The 15689-nt window shown below is 45.5% G+C and overlaps 1 protein-coding gene across 2 annotated transcripts in view; it reads left to right on the plus strand.

Annotated features, from left to right (window-relative positions):
- Positions 1 to 10103: 10103 nt before the first annotated feature.
- LRRC2 (leucine rich repeat containing 2) overlaps positions 10104 to 15689 on the plus strand; it is a 28626-nt gene continuing 23040 nt past the window's right edge. The window contains exon 1 of one of the 2 annotated variants that reach the window (XM_019724034.2): positions 10104 to 10259. The gene's annotated coding sequence lies outside the window, so the exon portion shown is untranslated. Of the gene's footprint in view, positions 10264 to 15689 lie in introns of both variants that reach the window. The other variant, XM_019724035.2, reaches the window with a different exon arrangement.

The raw sequence follows: 15689 nt of genomic DNA on the forward strand, positions 1-15689 counted from the left end.
GGTGACGGCGCGAAACAAAGAGAGAATGGGTGGGGCGGAGTCTTGTAAAACTGAGATTAATCAGGTCTAAAGTCTCTGTTATTAGCTGCAAGTTGAAAATATGAGATTTACTTTCTTGGGGGGGGCGGGAAATCAATTATATTATCCCATTAGTGATTCCAGGTTGGAGGAGTGGTGGAAAGTAATTACTTTAATCAGGAAATCCTGGGTATGGGTCTCTCATGGCGTTTGATATTTTATTGCCAGGTTTTATTTCTTGAAATTTGCTTTCCCTTTGTCTTTTCGAGAAAGGTGTGTTGAGCCCCGTGCTCGGCACCGGGCATCCTCAGGTGAACAAGAAGAGTGTGCTCTCTGCCTGTGGGGAGTGAGGTGTGTGAGGGGAAAGGCTGTAGAAGTTCAGGGTCAGGAGGGCTCCCTGAAGGCTTCCTGACCTCACGTGACTGCGTGTAACTTCCTGGCGGAGCTGAATTGCAAGTGGAGGCTGGAAAGGAGCAACAGGAGGGCCGGCTGCGAGGTATGAGTGTGCGACCTTGAACTGCGTGTCCCTGGCCCACCCCGGGCTGGGGCGCGGCCACTGGGGGTCTGCAGTCAGGGTGCAAGGCCTGCTCCAGGAAAACGTTCTAGAAACACGGCAGTCCGGCATGGGGAGCCCTTTCAGCCTGGCCACTGGGTTTCACTGGGAGTTTTTCCAGTGTCCCAGCGCCCGCAGGGCGGCCTCTTTCAACCCCTCGGCGCCCTGCCCCCACGACACCGGAATTAACCCCAGATTCAGAGGTGTCCTGTGTTACCCTCAACGCGTTTACTTGGCGGTCACGCCGCAGGTGCAGAGGCGCGCCCACTCAAGTAACATCTCGGAGCTCAAGATTATTTAATTCGTTACTAAATACGTCCAAAGTCACGAGTAGTTCCTAAATATAATTTAATTCTAAGTTCTAAAGTAAAAGCCCGGAGTTTACGAAATATTGCCAAACACACGTGTGAAGCTTTTATGTAGTTCTTTCTGTTTTTACTCATCTCTGTTCATTATATTTCTAACGCGGCAGAAGGAATCGGCCGCACGGAGGCTATTTTAGCGTCAGTGTCTACCTGTGTGATTGCGCCGGGTGCACCGGTGCGGAGAAGGGCCAGTATTTGCTTCTCCACCAGCGTGTTGGCAGAGTGAAACGTAAAAATATTTTACTTGGGGAGTAGGGTCCCAACAGAGTAATGGTGGGATGCCCCCCATTTACTTATAGCTAGCAGCATTTCCAAATCTGCAGCAACTGGCCACTTAATTTCCAGCGCTTGAATTCCCTGTGTGGTCTTTCAGCTGCGTAAATGCTCCCTCCCAGTGGCATCCTGACTGACTTACAAAGGGGTCCCGGGAACTTGGCCTGAAGCTCTGGATGCCGGATGTGAAAGAGGGCGGTGTATAGGAGGAGAAAGCTACCCTCTCAACCCTCAGAGCTGCAAGGGAGCTTGAAGAACACAAAGTACTTGGTAGAGCACCCTGGGCTGCGGTCCTTATAAATCCAAGTAGTGAAGTAGCGTGGGCGTTATTAGTCTCACTCTGTGGATGAGATGACTTATCCCGTTTGTGGGTTTAAATGTCTTCACCGTGGCTGGGAAGGAACTGGCAGCAGAACACCACCCCTGCATTGGCACTTCCTTATCTAAAGGTGCTGTTGTTGAGGTTTTAGAACCTGCACCAGGATCTCTGGCAATTACCTCCCCTATTTCAGAAGAAGCAACTGAGGCCCCAGTCTGGCGCTGGTCCCGTGGCTGGGGTGAGTTTGAAACTGGAGGGCAACCGAGTCTGGGGCTGGTGCTTTCTGCGCCACTCAGCCCACAGACTGCCACAGGAGTTGGGCTATTTAGCATAAGCGTTGATTGTCAGAGCACTAGCGATCTGGGAAGGCCGAAGGTTAACACCTTCAACAACTGCCTTCACATTCTCAGACCGGCTTAGGGTATTTAATGGAAAATCTGGGCATTCTTCCAGAGGCCAGGGGTCTGTTGTGCTTCACGAAGCCTTTCCTCTGGCAGCCTGGCTCTCCAGTGGCATCAGCAACCCAGGAACAATGATGGGAGTAGCCTGGAAAGAATGCTAGACCATAGAGATTGTGATCAATAAGCATAAGGGTATTAATCATAAGTTTCAAGGTAATTTTCTAAAGCAGGGAACTGGGACGGGACATTTTGTGCTCAAGTCGCAGGGGGATAATGTATTGTTAAGCTATAGGTCAAGGAAAGGTGAGGCTGGGGACATTGCGAGGCCTCTGCTATGGGGGTCCCAGCCGGATCCTGCTTCAAGTTCAGCCTGCAACCCAAGGCTGCCAGCCTTCCTGCCATACTACTGTTTCCCCGAAAATAAGACCTAGCCGGACAATCAGCTCTAATGCGTCTTTTGGAGCAAAAATTAACATAAGACCCAGTCTTATGTTAGATTATTTTACTTATTTTACTATATGTACTTATTTTACTCTAAGACTGGGTCTTATATTAATTTTTGCTCCAAAAGACGTGTTAGAGCTGATTGTCCGGCTAGGTCTTATTTCGGGGAAACACGGTAAATCCCTTTTTAGCCAAGGACGGGAAGTTACTGAAAAGACCTGCATTTGCCACAGGTGTAGAAAGCAGAGCAAGTCAAGTGCACATAGGGTAGACAGAACCTGGGTCAAGATTTGGGATGGACAATTAGGGAAGGGGAAGGGTTGTGGTGTTTGAGGGGCCAGGTATTTACGATTGTGCTGGGGACCCACAGGCTGTTCATTCAGCAGGTATTTAATGAGTCCACTATGTTGCTTGTCAGGTCTGGGCTCTGGAGACACAGTGGTGACAAGTGACCCTACAGTGTAGAGGGGGAGAAAGAAGAACAGTAATCAGTGATTGTCAATGTGGTAACTGCAAAAAGTGGCTTCTGCCTCTGGGTGGGGGAATTGAGCGGCGACTTAGGATGGCCACTGGATATCTAGGATGGGTCACTGCTGAAATTGACAGAGGCCACCCAGCCTCCAGTCAGTAAGTGCTATAGGTCAGATGCGTGGAGTGCCAGGCCTGGGGTTAGGAACACTGCAGAGTGGGGGTTCCCCAGTCCCAGGCAGCTCACCTCTTCCTTTATGGATGGCACTGAGGGCTGAAGGTGAAAAACAGTTGCTCTTGGCCTCTGGATGTTTCTGTATTACTGTCTGAACTGTTGTGTATTAAAGACTGGGGCAAGAGATATGCATTTGATTCAAAACCATCCATCTAACCAAGACTAGTCAAACAAAAAAAACATCAAAATAAAAAGATAGACTTCCAGTGTCTGTCTAAAATTCAAGGAAGAAAACATTAGGAGATGGGTAGATATTAGCTTTAAAAAGCCAATCCAGACTTATTTTAGTGGTTGAGAACATAGAATTAAATCCCATCTAAAGAGTCAATCAAAAGGACAGCCATTTCTGTAGCATAATGAGGATTTTAGGTAAAAGCATACTTTTATCATGGAACTCCTCAGGCTGGGTTTGTCTTACCTCTGTCACTGTCCCCCAAACATTCAGGCAGGCCAGGCTGGGGAATTTCTCCAGCCTCTAATCCCACCAAGCTCAGCGCCCAACAGCTTCTGATAAAACCTAGCCAGTTCATTAACAAGTTAATGGCTTTCTGTTCTCACCCATGAACTTAAACAACAGCTGGAAACCTAGTCTGTATTTGCCGCAGATCTCTGTGTGGGGTTTAGAAGAATAGATTCTTGCTTTCAAAAATTTGCAATCTCAGTGGGGAAGACAAGCTTAATGGAGTCACTTTAGAGCTATACTGTTACATACATTGGGCAGGAAGAAAGAGAAGTGCTTAAGAGAGGATTTCGCTTTTGTGTGTGTGTGTGGGGAGGGTATATCACACGAATTCCTCTATAGATGCATCATAAATTATTTTATCAATGAATGGACACTTGGCGTGTGTCTGCATTTTGCAGTGAACTCCCTTGGACATATATTCTGGTGAATGCTCTAGTGTATATCCAGCCAGTAAATTTCTAGCACTGGAATTGCTTGTGGACCTTTCCAAATTAATTTTACGAGCAGTCTGCTCAGGTCTCCTCTCTCCTTTTCCTCTCTCTCCACACCTCCCCCGTGTCTTTACCAGCTGGTTGCACCAAAGCATCTTAATTTTTGCTAATTCAGTATGTGAAAAACAGTATCTCGTTGTTTGGATTTGCATTGTTTCCAGTATTTTATGGGATGTTTGTACAGTTGATCCTTGAACAACATGGGTTGGAACTGTGCGGGTCCACTTATATCTATTGCGAATTTTTTCTCAATAAATACTGTAAATCTATTTTCTCTCCCTTACGATTTTTCTTAATAACATTTCTCCAGCTTATTTTATTGAAAGAATACAGTATATAATACATATCACATACAAAATATGTGTTAATGGATTGTTTATGTTATTAGTAAGGCTTCCTGTCAACATAGGCTATTAGTAGTTAAGTTTTTTTTGGGTTACAAGTTATATGTGGATTTTCAATTGCACAGGGGTCAGTGCCCCTAAATCCCCATGTTGTTCAAAGGTCAACTGTATTTCTTTTTCTATGACTTGCCAGGTAGTTCTTAGAGGAAACTTGAACTCTGGGAAGCCTTTCCTGACCATTCTCCCTTTCTTGGCTTCCGGTTAAGAGGTGTCCCCCTCCCCCGCCCCATCCTGGCCCCCATGGCTGGAGTTTACTTTATCTTGTCAACACTGGATTGTAAACTGCTTGATTTTTTTTTTTTTTTTTAGATTTTATTGGGGAAGGGGAACAGGACTTTATTGGGGAACAGTGTGTAGTTCCAGGACTTTTTTCCAAGTCAAGTTGTTGTCCTTTCAATCTTAGTTGTGGAGGATGCCATTCAGCTTCTGGTTGTTGTCCTTTCAGTCTTAGTTGTGGAGGGCGCAGCTCAGCTCCAGGTCCAGTTGCCGTTGCTAGTTACAGGGGGAGCAGCCCACCATCCCCTGCAGGAGTCGAACTGGCAACCCTGTGGTTGAGAGGATGCGCTCCAACCAACTGAGCCATCTGGGAGCTCAGCGGCAGCTCAGCTCAAGGTGCCCTGTTCAATCTTAGTTGCAGGGGGCACTGCTCACCATCCCTTGCGGGACTCAAGGAATTGAACTGGCAACCTTGTGGTTGAGAGCCTGTGCTCCAACCAACTGAGCCATCCGGGAGGCAGCTCAGCTCAAGGTGCCATGTTCAATCTTAGTTGCAGGGGTCAGAGCCCACCATCCCTTGTGGGACTCGAGGAGTTGAACCGGCAACCTTGTGGTTGAGAGCCCATTGGCCCATGTGGGAATCGAACTGGCAGCCTTCGGCGTTAGGAGCATAGAGCTCTAACCGCCTGGGCCACCGGCCGGCCCAAACTGCTTGTTTTCTTGTCTTTCACCAACCCTACCCCCTATCCTTTATCTCCTAGACAAGGCCGTCCAGAAACCTGATCTTCTGGAAATCACAGCTTCCCCAACCAGTGCCGTGTCTGCCTGTGGTGGTTTCCTCTTGCTAAATCTTACTGCATCTGCCCATCTGTGGCTGATGGAAACATTAAGTTTCAGCCCGAGTTTCTAAAAGGGGGGTGAGGTGAGGGCAAGAACTTTGAGAAACACCGCGAGAAAACCTACTTCCCCTATCCTGAGCCAGGAAATACAACCAAGAAGGAAAGCGAATCCTAAGAACTGCAAGTAATGCTGAATTCTGGGCAGCTTATTCAAGAGAGTTCATATATAAGACAAGATAATCTTGAGGCACTTACTGGAAACCATATTAGGGTAGGGAAAGTCTGATATAGACTTTTGGACGTCACTATGGTTTAGAATACTTTTTCACCAAAATTTTTCTCCTTCCAATCAAATCCAATAAATATTTACTGGCTAGCTACCGCGTGCTGAGCACAGAGGGGGTGGGGGGAGGGGGAGGCGCGGACAGAGATTTCCAAGATTGGGCTTTTACTCTGTTCCCCTGTTTTCCCAGATAAGACAAGCCCAGTAATCTGTTTCAAGTGCCATTTTAGTGTTATCAAGGGAGAAGGCAGTCGGGAGAAGGCAGTCACTTCCTGATTCCAAGGTCAATGGCCCCAGCAGACAGATGGATGGGCAGACAGACTCCTAGGAGTGAGGCTTGGGAAGGCAAGCTGGGATCCCACTTGGTTTCACAAGACCTGGAGCGTCTCATTTAAAAGTGCTTCCTAAGTGGATTTTGTCTTTGTTTACATCCAGGCATTCTTCACAGCTCTTAATGGTTTTTGAAATGGATTAAACACAAGTGGAGGGAGGGAGGCGGGAGTGCAAAACCCAAGCTGTATCAGAAATGAATTAAAGTGAGAAGATTTCCTCTATGCAAACAGTCAGGTACTTTGAAGTGTGTGTGCCCCACTCTGGAAACTCCAGGGAGCCAGGCGGGACTTCTGACCTATGGCAATTGTGAGATAATATAACGTTGTGTTAAGGCACTGAACTTGTGAGAATTTGTTATACAACATATAAAATGAACACCAAGACTTTAAAGCTTTTTTTTTTGAAGTGTATTGCACATTCAGAAAAGTGTACAGATAATAAGGGTTACAAGTTAATAAATTATTGCAAAGTGTGTATCATGTACTATTCAGATCAAGAAAAAGATGATGGAGCTCCAGAAGCCCCCTCATACCGTGTTTCCCTGAAAATGAGACCCAGCCGGACAATCAGCTCTAATGCATCTTTTGGAGCAAAAATTAATATAAGATCCGGTCTTATAGTAAAATAAGACCAGATATAATATAATATAATAAAACATAACATAATATAATAATATGATATAATACCGGGTCTTATATTAGTTTTTGCTCCAAAAGACGCATTAGAGCTGATTGTCCAGCTAGGTCTTATTTTCGGGGAAACACGGTACCTCTGCACAGTCACTACCCCCTCCATCTTCCCCAAAGTTTTCTAATTTCTAATCCCATAGATTGGTTTTTCCATGGTTTTCAAACTTTACATAATCAAGTGTGTGTGTGTGTGTGTGTGTGTGTGTGTGTGTGTGTGTATGTCTACTTCTTTTTGCTTGACTTTATGTTGGTGAGACCTAGCCATGTTGTTTGTAGAAGTTTGCTTATGTTCATTGCTGTATAGTATTCCATTGCATTGAATCTATACAAAGATTCAACACCACTTATTTATTTATTTACTTAAATTTACTTTTAATTACAGTTGACATACAGTATTATATTTGTTTCAGGTGTACAACATACCGATTTAACATTTATATACCTTCCAAGTGATGGCCACAATAAATCTAGTAGCCATCTGCCACTGTGCATAGTTATTGTGATATTATTGACTCTATTCCCTATTCAGCACCATTTATTGTAAAGCTCATTCTCATATTACTGCTCTATAATACCATTGTCATCAGGAATCAATTGATTGTGTGTTTGTGAGTTTGTTTCCTTAATGTCTTATTCTGTTTTGCTGGTTGATTTGTCTCTTTTTGTGCCAATACCATTCTGTCTTCATCACTGTAACTTTGTAATAGTCCTTGAAATTTGGCAGAGTAAGTCCTCTCTCTTTGTTCTTTATATTCAAGATTATCTTGAATATGCTTGATCTTTTCTATTTCCATATAATTTTTAAATCAATTTCTAAATTTCAAAAAAAATTCTGTTGGGATTTTGATTGGAGTGCATTGACTTTTCAGAGGGAAGTTGGAATTAATATTTATATTATATTGAATCTTCCAGTCCATAAAGATTTGTTTAGCTGTTGTTTAATATCTTTCAATACATTTTTATAGTTTTCTGTGTAGAGGTTGATACAGTTTTGTTGAATTATTCCTAAATATTTGTTTTTCTGGTGTTAAAGGACATGGTATCTTTTACTAACGTTTTTGGGGTTGCTGATATCTATACTGACCTTGTATCTAATACCCTTATGAAATTTACTTATTGTATTAGTTTGGTAGAGCTGCAATGACAAATACCCCAGACTGAGTGCCTTAAACAACAGCAATTTATTTTCTCACAGTTCTGAAAGCTACAAGTCCAAGATCAAGGTATCTGCAGGTTTGGTTTCTTCTGAGGCCTCTCTCCTTGGCTTGCAGATGGCTACCTTCTGGCTTTGTCTTTCCTCTGTGTGTGCATGGCTCTGTCCTCATCTCCGCTTCTTATAACGATACCAGTCATATTGGGTGAGGGTCCACCCATATGACCTCATTTTATCCTAATTATTATACCTCTTTAAAGGCCCTACCTCCAGTCGTTTCTTAGGTACTGGAGGATAAAACTTCAACATATAAGTTTTGGGGTGGTCTAATTTAGCCCATAACTCTTGTCAAGTCCCACAGTTTGTAGATTCCTTTGGATTATCAACATATGGAATCATATCAGTGAATAATTATATTTGTTATATATAATAATATATATACCTATATATACTTTATTTATTTATCTGTTTATTAAGTGAAATGAAATTCACACGTCATAAAATCAACCATTTTAAAGTGAACAATTCAGTGGCATTTAGTGCATTCACAGTGTTGTGCAATTACTACCGCTATCTAATTCTGAAACATTTAAATCACATATTAAACCCCAGATCCATTAAGCAGTCGCTGCCTGGTGGTTTGCGTGTAGGGTTGCCAGATAAAATACAGGACACACAGTTATATTTAAATTTCAGACAAAAAAACAAATAATTTTTTTTTAAGATTTTTTTTTTTTTTTTTTAAATTGGGGAATAGTGTTTCTCCAGGGCCCATCAGCTCCAAGTCGTTGTCCTTCAATCTAGTTGTGGAGGGCGCAGCTCAGCTCCAAGTCCAGTCACTGTTTTCAATCTTTAGTTGCACAGCCCACCGTCCCATGCGGGAATTGAACCTGCAACCTTGTTGTTGAGAGCTCCTGCTCTAACCAACTGAGCCATCCAGCCGCCCCCAACAACAAATAATTTTTGAGTGTAAGTATGATTCATGCAATATTGGAGACATACTCATACAAAAAAATATTTGTTTATCTGAAATTCAAATGTATCTAAAAAGCATTTTTATTTGCTACATTTCTCCATCCTATTTGGCTATACACTGTAGTGTAAGGAGCCTTCTCCATCATGAGCATTGTGAAGGCATCGTCCCATTGCATTTTGAATTTTGAATGCATTTGGGGGGAAAAAGATATTTTTTCTACTTAAATATGATTAAGCTTTTGAGTAGTCCACTCTCATAAATTGAAATAGTACTGAAGGAGTATCTGAACTCTAACTGCCTTTTCCATTTATATTCTTTGGTTCAGAATACCATAAAAAAAACAAAATAAAACAAAAACCAAACTAAACGTTAATAACTAAATAGGTAATTTATATTATTTATCAAAAGAGAAAAATAATATAAAAATTCTATCCTAAGTAACAAAAAACACAGCCAACACTTGAGAGGTCTGATTTAATATAGTCACAAAGATTTATTTGAGCCCCACCAACTTAGTATATCATTTTAAATGATCATTTCATTACAAAGATCAGCAATTATAAATGTCAACAAATAGAAAAAGTTTCACATAGCAAATTGTCTTTTCAAAAGCAAACCATTTTGTAGTTAGAGTTATGGTGCATGTATTAGACAAAGGTGTTTTTTCTGTTTAGGGCAAAGGTGTGTGAGGAGTGTTGCCATGAAGGAAAGGGGTTGTTTGGACTGTGGGGGAGGCTCCATTCCTCATGATTAAGTAATTGTCAAGTTGTCACCATGTTGGATGTCGGCAAATCATATTTGCCCAGTTAGCAAAATGTCTGAAGAGAAACTAAATTCACATATGTTTTAGGAAATTGAAAAGAAAAAAAAGTTAAGGAGAAAATCAAGCCCTTTCACATCTGTTGCTTCATACCTCCCTGGGTCACAGGGCTTTCTTATCCTGCTTTTTGTGCGGTTCCTAGATTAGAGTGCCGAGACAGGGACCCTTCCTTTCTCTGGCCTGTTTTATGGAACACACTTCAGGATTTCCAATGTCAAAAGGCCCGGCCATCTGCCCGGGAGAGGCAGGTAATCCTGGGTTATAGACTCACATTGGCCGGCTTGTGGTTTGCACCGTGCCAAGCCCTCCCCTACGAAGTCCTTTTTGTCTCATGCCGGTCTGAGTCACATAGAATAGATAGATAGTTTATCAGCACATGTCCCACAGATCATGTTTTCAGCTTACAAATATAGCCTGTTAGCGCACAGGCAGAGGGAGCTCCGCAGTTGGAGCGCCTCCGGCTCCAGAGTGTGGCGGCGGCGGCGGGCAGGGGCTCTGGCTGCGGCGCAGTCACGGGTAGGTAGGTGGCCGTGGTGGATGGGGCGCCGGAGCGCGAGTGAGCGGCTGCTCCTGAAACCCAGCAGATTGCAAGGATTTGGAGGGTGGCGACGTGTGGCTGGGGGGATGGGGCAGTGCGCTCCTTGTTTACGTCTTTCCTACTGTGCCATGGCGGGATGGGGGTGAACATCCCCGAAGGGCACGGGGCTGAGGATTACGCAGTAATCTGCGTTACAGGACAAAGACGGAAATTGAATGGGGAAAGAGACCAGCCTGTTGCTGTGGCAGGGTCCCCAGGACTCCTGCTCCTGGGTAGTGCGTTATTCCCAGCACACTGCCCTGGTGCCCAAGGCCAAGCTCAAAAGTTTCTGATCCGAAGTGCTGTCCAAGGGAGATAAATCAAGTTTGTTTTTGTTGTCTCCAGGGCCGGGGAGGGATGATTGACAGCTGTTCGGGAAGTCTTTCCTGCCGGAGACTGTCCGGCCCCCTGGCTGGTGGAAAAATGATTGGACGCCCAGGGGGGAATTGTCCGCCTCTGTAAGCAGCTCAGCTGTGCTGGCAGCTCTCCTGCTGGACCTCACCCTCTAACATAACTGGGGTGCTGTCCAAAAGACGGGCGCTATCTATGCCTGGTAGAGAGAGAGACGTCCTCGGATGCTCATGCACCTCTTGTTTTTATCTTACATTTAATTGGTGACAGTGTCTGTCTTGATTTCTTTCTTTTCTTTTCTTTCTTTTTTTTTTTTTTAAATAACACATTTTTAAAAACTACTAGGTGCCAGGTACTATCTTAAGCATTTGACACAATTTTCATGCGTGATCCTCTCACCAATCCTATGAGTTCTGGGGTGCTGATACACTGGTGCTGAGCCCTGAGGTTCAGAAAGGTTAGGTAACCATTTCAGGGACATGCAGCAGTAAAGCGGGGGTGGCAGGACCCCAGCCCAGGCTGACTCAGACGTGGCCCTCTTAATCCCATCTGCAGCCTCTGCCTCCCCTGGCTGGATTTTCTATTTTAACAAATTACCATAAAAATAATGGCTGTGCCCAAGGAAACCCTGATCATGTGGCATAATGTGTAATTTAATTCAGAATTTGGCTAAAATATTGTGACTAAGTATAGCCCCTATACTAAGTGACCTCAGTTAGCCCCTATTTACCCCACTGTTTCTATCAGAAAACTCACTCTGCCTTCCAACCCTGGGGTTCAGGCAGGGGCCTTATATGAGGATAGAATGGAATTTGTGTGTCACTAAAGCCCTTTGTGTGCCATGTGACCCCCACTGTGCCTTGGTGTCACCAAAAGTTCCTGTTGGTTACTGTGATGCCCTTGGATCCAGCAAGGCTGATGATAAGTGTCTTCTTCACGTGGCAGATACACCTGGAAGAAGGCTGTGGAAGGTCTGGAGCTGGTCTGCCTAAGGGGAAGAGGGGTCCTGGGGCTCTGAGGGGCAGGCAGGGAAGAGGGGAGCCAGGCCCCTCTCCCCGTAACTGGTTCAGGTGACTCCTGACACCAGCTCTGTTCCCCTCCTCCCACCTCCTCCCTGGCTGCTGACCCTCTTCCAGCCTTAAAGAGGGAGGGAGCGTCGTTAAGAAGGGTTTGGGACCTACACTGTGGACTTGGTTAGGCCTCTTCCCAGACCCTTCCCATCTTAGGTTCTCTCAGATGTTAGCCCTGTCCCCAACCCACTGCCCCTAGCCCACTTTGTCATTTGACAAGCAGGGAGAGGGCAAGGTGACCAGAAAGTCCCCCCTCCTGGCTGGAACCCTGGCATCTGACTTCTGAGTGGAGACTAGTGTTCTGGTGCCAGGGGACATGTTTTTCCAGTCATGCCCTCTGGCTCAGGAGAGTGGATGGTTCTGTAAAGTACTTCTGATATGCCTGGGTTCTGGAGGGAGCATGGAAAATTATTTGCCCTTCTTGATGGTCCCTACGGGAATATTCCTGCCCTCCCTCCATCCCCCCACACACTTAAGGGCATGTCTTCTCTTTTGGTTCCCACAGCAACTCATTGAGCCTCTGTTGTTGAATCCACACGCATTGAAATGTCTCCCTTTCAGCATCTGCTCTCCCCTCTAGATTGAGAACTAGGAGGCAAGGTCATTTATCTGTCCGCACTGAATGAGTGCCCTTAAATATCAGGTACGTAGGGTTCCCAGGAATCAAAGAACAAAAATATACACCAAGTAAACCGGCACAAGGCACATGGTTTCTTTGTTGAGGTTCAGATGCAGGAGCCTGGCATCTCACAGCTCTCCTGTTCCTCCCGTCTGTTACTGGGTGACTGCTCAGTGTGGAGGATGGAGAGGGCTGATTGAGGGGACCAGGCTCAGGGTCCAAGTCTGGGGCCTACCAGGTCGCTGCTCCTGTCAGTAAACCATGGCTCTTCTCAACTCGGTTGATGGACAGATGAAGTATAATTAAACAAACGATCAAATAATTCAACTTTTATTACGTTCTGTGAAGTAAATAAGCAAGAGTCTCAGAGAAAGAATAGCAGGCGATCTACCTCAGATAAAGAGGCTGGGAAGGCTATGCTGAGGGGAGAACACTGAGGAGAGAACGCTGGAGCTGAGGTCAGGGTGCATGTGTGAGGGGGAAGCCACATGAATGGGGGAAGAGCACTCAGGCAGAGGGAGTGGTGTGTGCAGAGTCTGAGGTGGGAAGACTCGCAGGTGGACAAGCCCTGAGGAGGAGGAAGGTCGGGATGAGTGAGAGGGGCTGGCCCAAGGCAAATCATTGCAGGGTCTTACTGGACCCTGTGAGGAGCTGGCATCTCCCTCTCATTCCAAAGGGAAGTCTCTGGAAGACTTGAGCTAGGTGGCAGCGTAATCTAGTTCTCCTTGGAAAATGACTGTCACTATTGTGTGGCAGATGGATTGGTTGTACAACCTAGTTTAAGAAGTCACACTCTGTCATATTCTATTCATTAGAAGACAGTCACTAAGTCTAACCCTCGCTCAAGGGGAAAGGAATTAAGCTCTACCTTTATAATGGAAACAATACCAAGGAATTAGTGGGTATAATTTAAAGCCATCACATCCACCAAAGCAAAATATTTTGTATTTTGTGGTTCACTAAAGCTAGGATCAGTCAACTACAACCCACAGGCCTACATGTGTTTTTGTATGGCCCGTGGGCGCCGCTGGAACAGGCTAGCACTGTGAGCCGTGGAGACCAAGCCAGAGTATCCCCCTCTGTCCTATTGCCCCTCTGCTCTCAGTGCCTGTCTACCTGGGCTGCCCAAGGCCCACGCTGGCTGCCATCTACGTGTTGGAGCTGCTGCTGTGGCGATGCAAGTAGTAGAATCTCTGCTCAGGAGATGGTTACTTAGCAAGTCACCTCGCCTCCAGCCAGCTGCCCAACTGGAGATGCCTGGATGGAGAGGACACACAGGCATCTATTTGGGTGTCACTGGGGCAGAGAGTAAAACTGACTGCAGTAGGGCCCCCCTCTTCTGCTTCTCTGCTTACCTTGGGCCAGTCGCTCTTGTCCTGAGAATGTCTCCAGCAGTGGCAACTGGGCAGAAGCTTGGAAGCGTGCTCATTGCTCGGGCAGGCCCACCCCAGGTAAGCAGGGAGGGGCAGGCCACGAGTTTTCTGTTAAGTCGGTACCTACATAATATCTTTGATTTTGCTGGTTGGCCTACAAGGCCTAAAATATTTACTATCTTGCTCTTTACTGAAGTTTGCTGACCCCTGCAGTAAAGCAAAAGGTTTTTCCAGGAGGAATTTACAATTTACTTTTCCGCTGCCCATCTAGTCTTTGAGAGTCTCTGATACTTGACGTTTTCACCCAGGACCTGGAGAGGAGCGAGCCTGAGGGCGCGCTGTGCCCCAAGGGCCTTTCTGTGGCAGTGAACAGGGTCATTGCTCTCCTCCCCTCTCACAGCCCCGCTGTTTTCTTCTCGAGAAGACGCTGTGTGGTTGTGGACCACGCAGCCAGACCGAGGGAGGTTTGTCCTCGTGATTCGCCATCGTCAGTCAGTGCCAGGTCTGCAGCAGGGAACTACACTCAGATGTCTTCTTGGATGTTTGCTGTCACATTCAGTGAGGGCCCAGGTGAAAGCTCTGCAGTCTTATGGTTCAGCAGAGTCTACTTGGTTGTAGTTCCCTTGAAGAGGCGATAGCTTTCTTTGTGTGGAGGGCCTCCAGACTGGATCCTGTAGGTTAACTCTTCTCTGTTCTGCTTTGGTGGAGTATATCCTGGTGCTGTTTCCATAGTGCTGGAGAAAGTTCATGCTCAGGAAATCACATTTATGCATTTGCTGAGAGATTGTGTTGACTGGAGTTTATCCTACAAAGAAGACACTGGCTTTGTAAATGTGCCAGAGATCTTCTGTCCTCCAAGTTGCTAAGTGACTGGCACCGGCATCTGACCCTGACATCTGCCCCCTCTCTATTTCCTAAGGCAGCTTTGTTTCTGGATGGGGGCGGGGGGCCTCCTACCTGTCCTGGAGTGACTCATGGGTTCTTGTTGTAAAACCACTTTCCTGATCTCAGCACCCACCCATGGGGCTACTGGGTCCTGGCTTAAGGTGGAACCTGTCGGTTGTCTTAGGGAGGCCTGGCCTCAGCCCTGCCCTGCACAAGACACCAGCAGCTGGGCAGGACCTGGCATATAGGACCTGGTAACTTAGCTTCCTAGGATCTCTGGATGTTACACGTAGATCCCTAGCAAATGTGGTCATCACTTACTGTGCTTAGATGCTCCAGTTTTTATTACACACATTTGCAAACAGAACATCTTACAGACAAAGACCCTGATTTAAATCCTGGCACATTTAAAACCCTCTTACCTGAAAAATAGAAACTCCTTACCTGCTTTGCACAACACAGGGCAAATGGTGAACATGGTTAGATGACAGGCAGGATATACTCTTTCCCACTAAAATACTGAGACTAATATTGATTTCCAACTGTTTAAAAATAGAACAGGAAGACATCAAGGAGAGAGCGTTCCTCTGAGATGAGAACTTGAATTACATTCCTCTAAAGTAATTAGCAATGATTTTTTAATGCAGGGGCAGTTAATGTACCGATCTGGTTGCTTCTCAAGGGTTTACTGGCCTAAGAAAATGAAAGCAACTCAACAGAATCTGAGTCATGTTGCTCTGGAGCCCGCACTCCCTGGACGGCGAGCCATTCTTCCAGCTTGAACAGCTCTTGGCTGCCTGGGCTGTTTATGCCTTTGAAACTCAGTTCACTGTACTTGGTTGGTTTTTATGTGCCGTCTTGGATTGTGTGCAGAGATTTCTTCAAGAAGCTAGGCTACCTGATCCTTTCTCTTTTAAAATTTTTTCTCCATTACTGGCTATGGACTTCCATCTCTTGTTTTCAGGCTGATGCTTGGCATTCTTGTATGGAGGCTTTTATGTCAAAGCCTTAAGACCTTCGCAGCTTAGGTGCTCCTTAGCTGAAGAAAACAGAGTCAGGAAAGTGGTAACA

Source organism: Rhinolophus sinicus, linkage group LG10 (assembly GCF_036562045.2).
Source record: "Rhinolophus sinicus isolate RSC01 linkage group LG10, ASM3656204v1, whole genome shotgun sequence".
Lineage (NCBI taxonomy): Eukaryota > Metazoa > Chordata > Mammalia > Chiroptera > Rhinolophidae > Rhinolophus > Rhinolophus sinicus.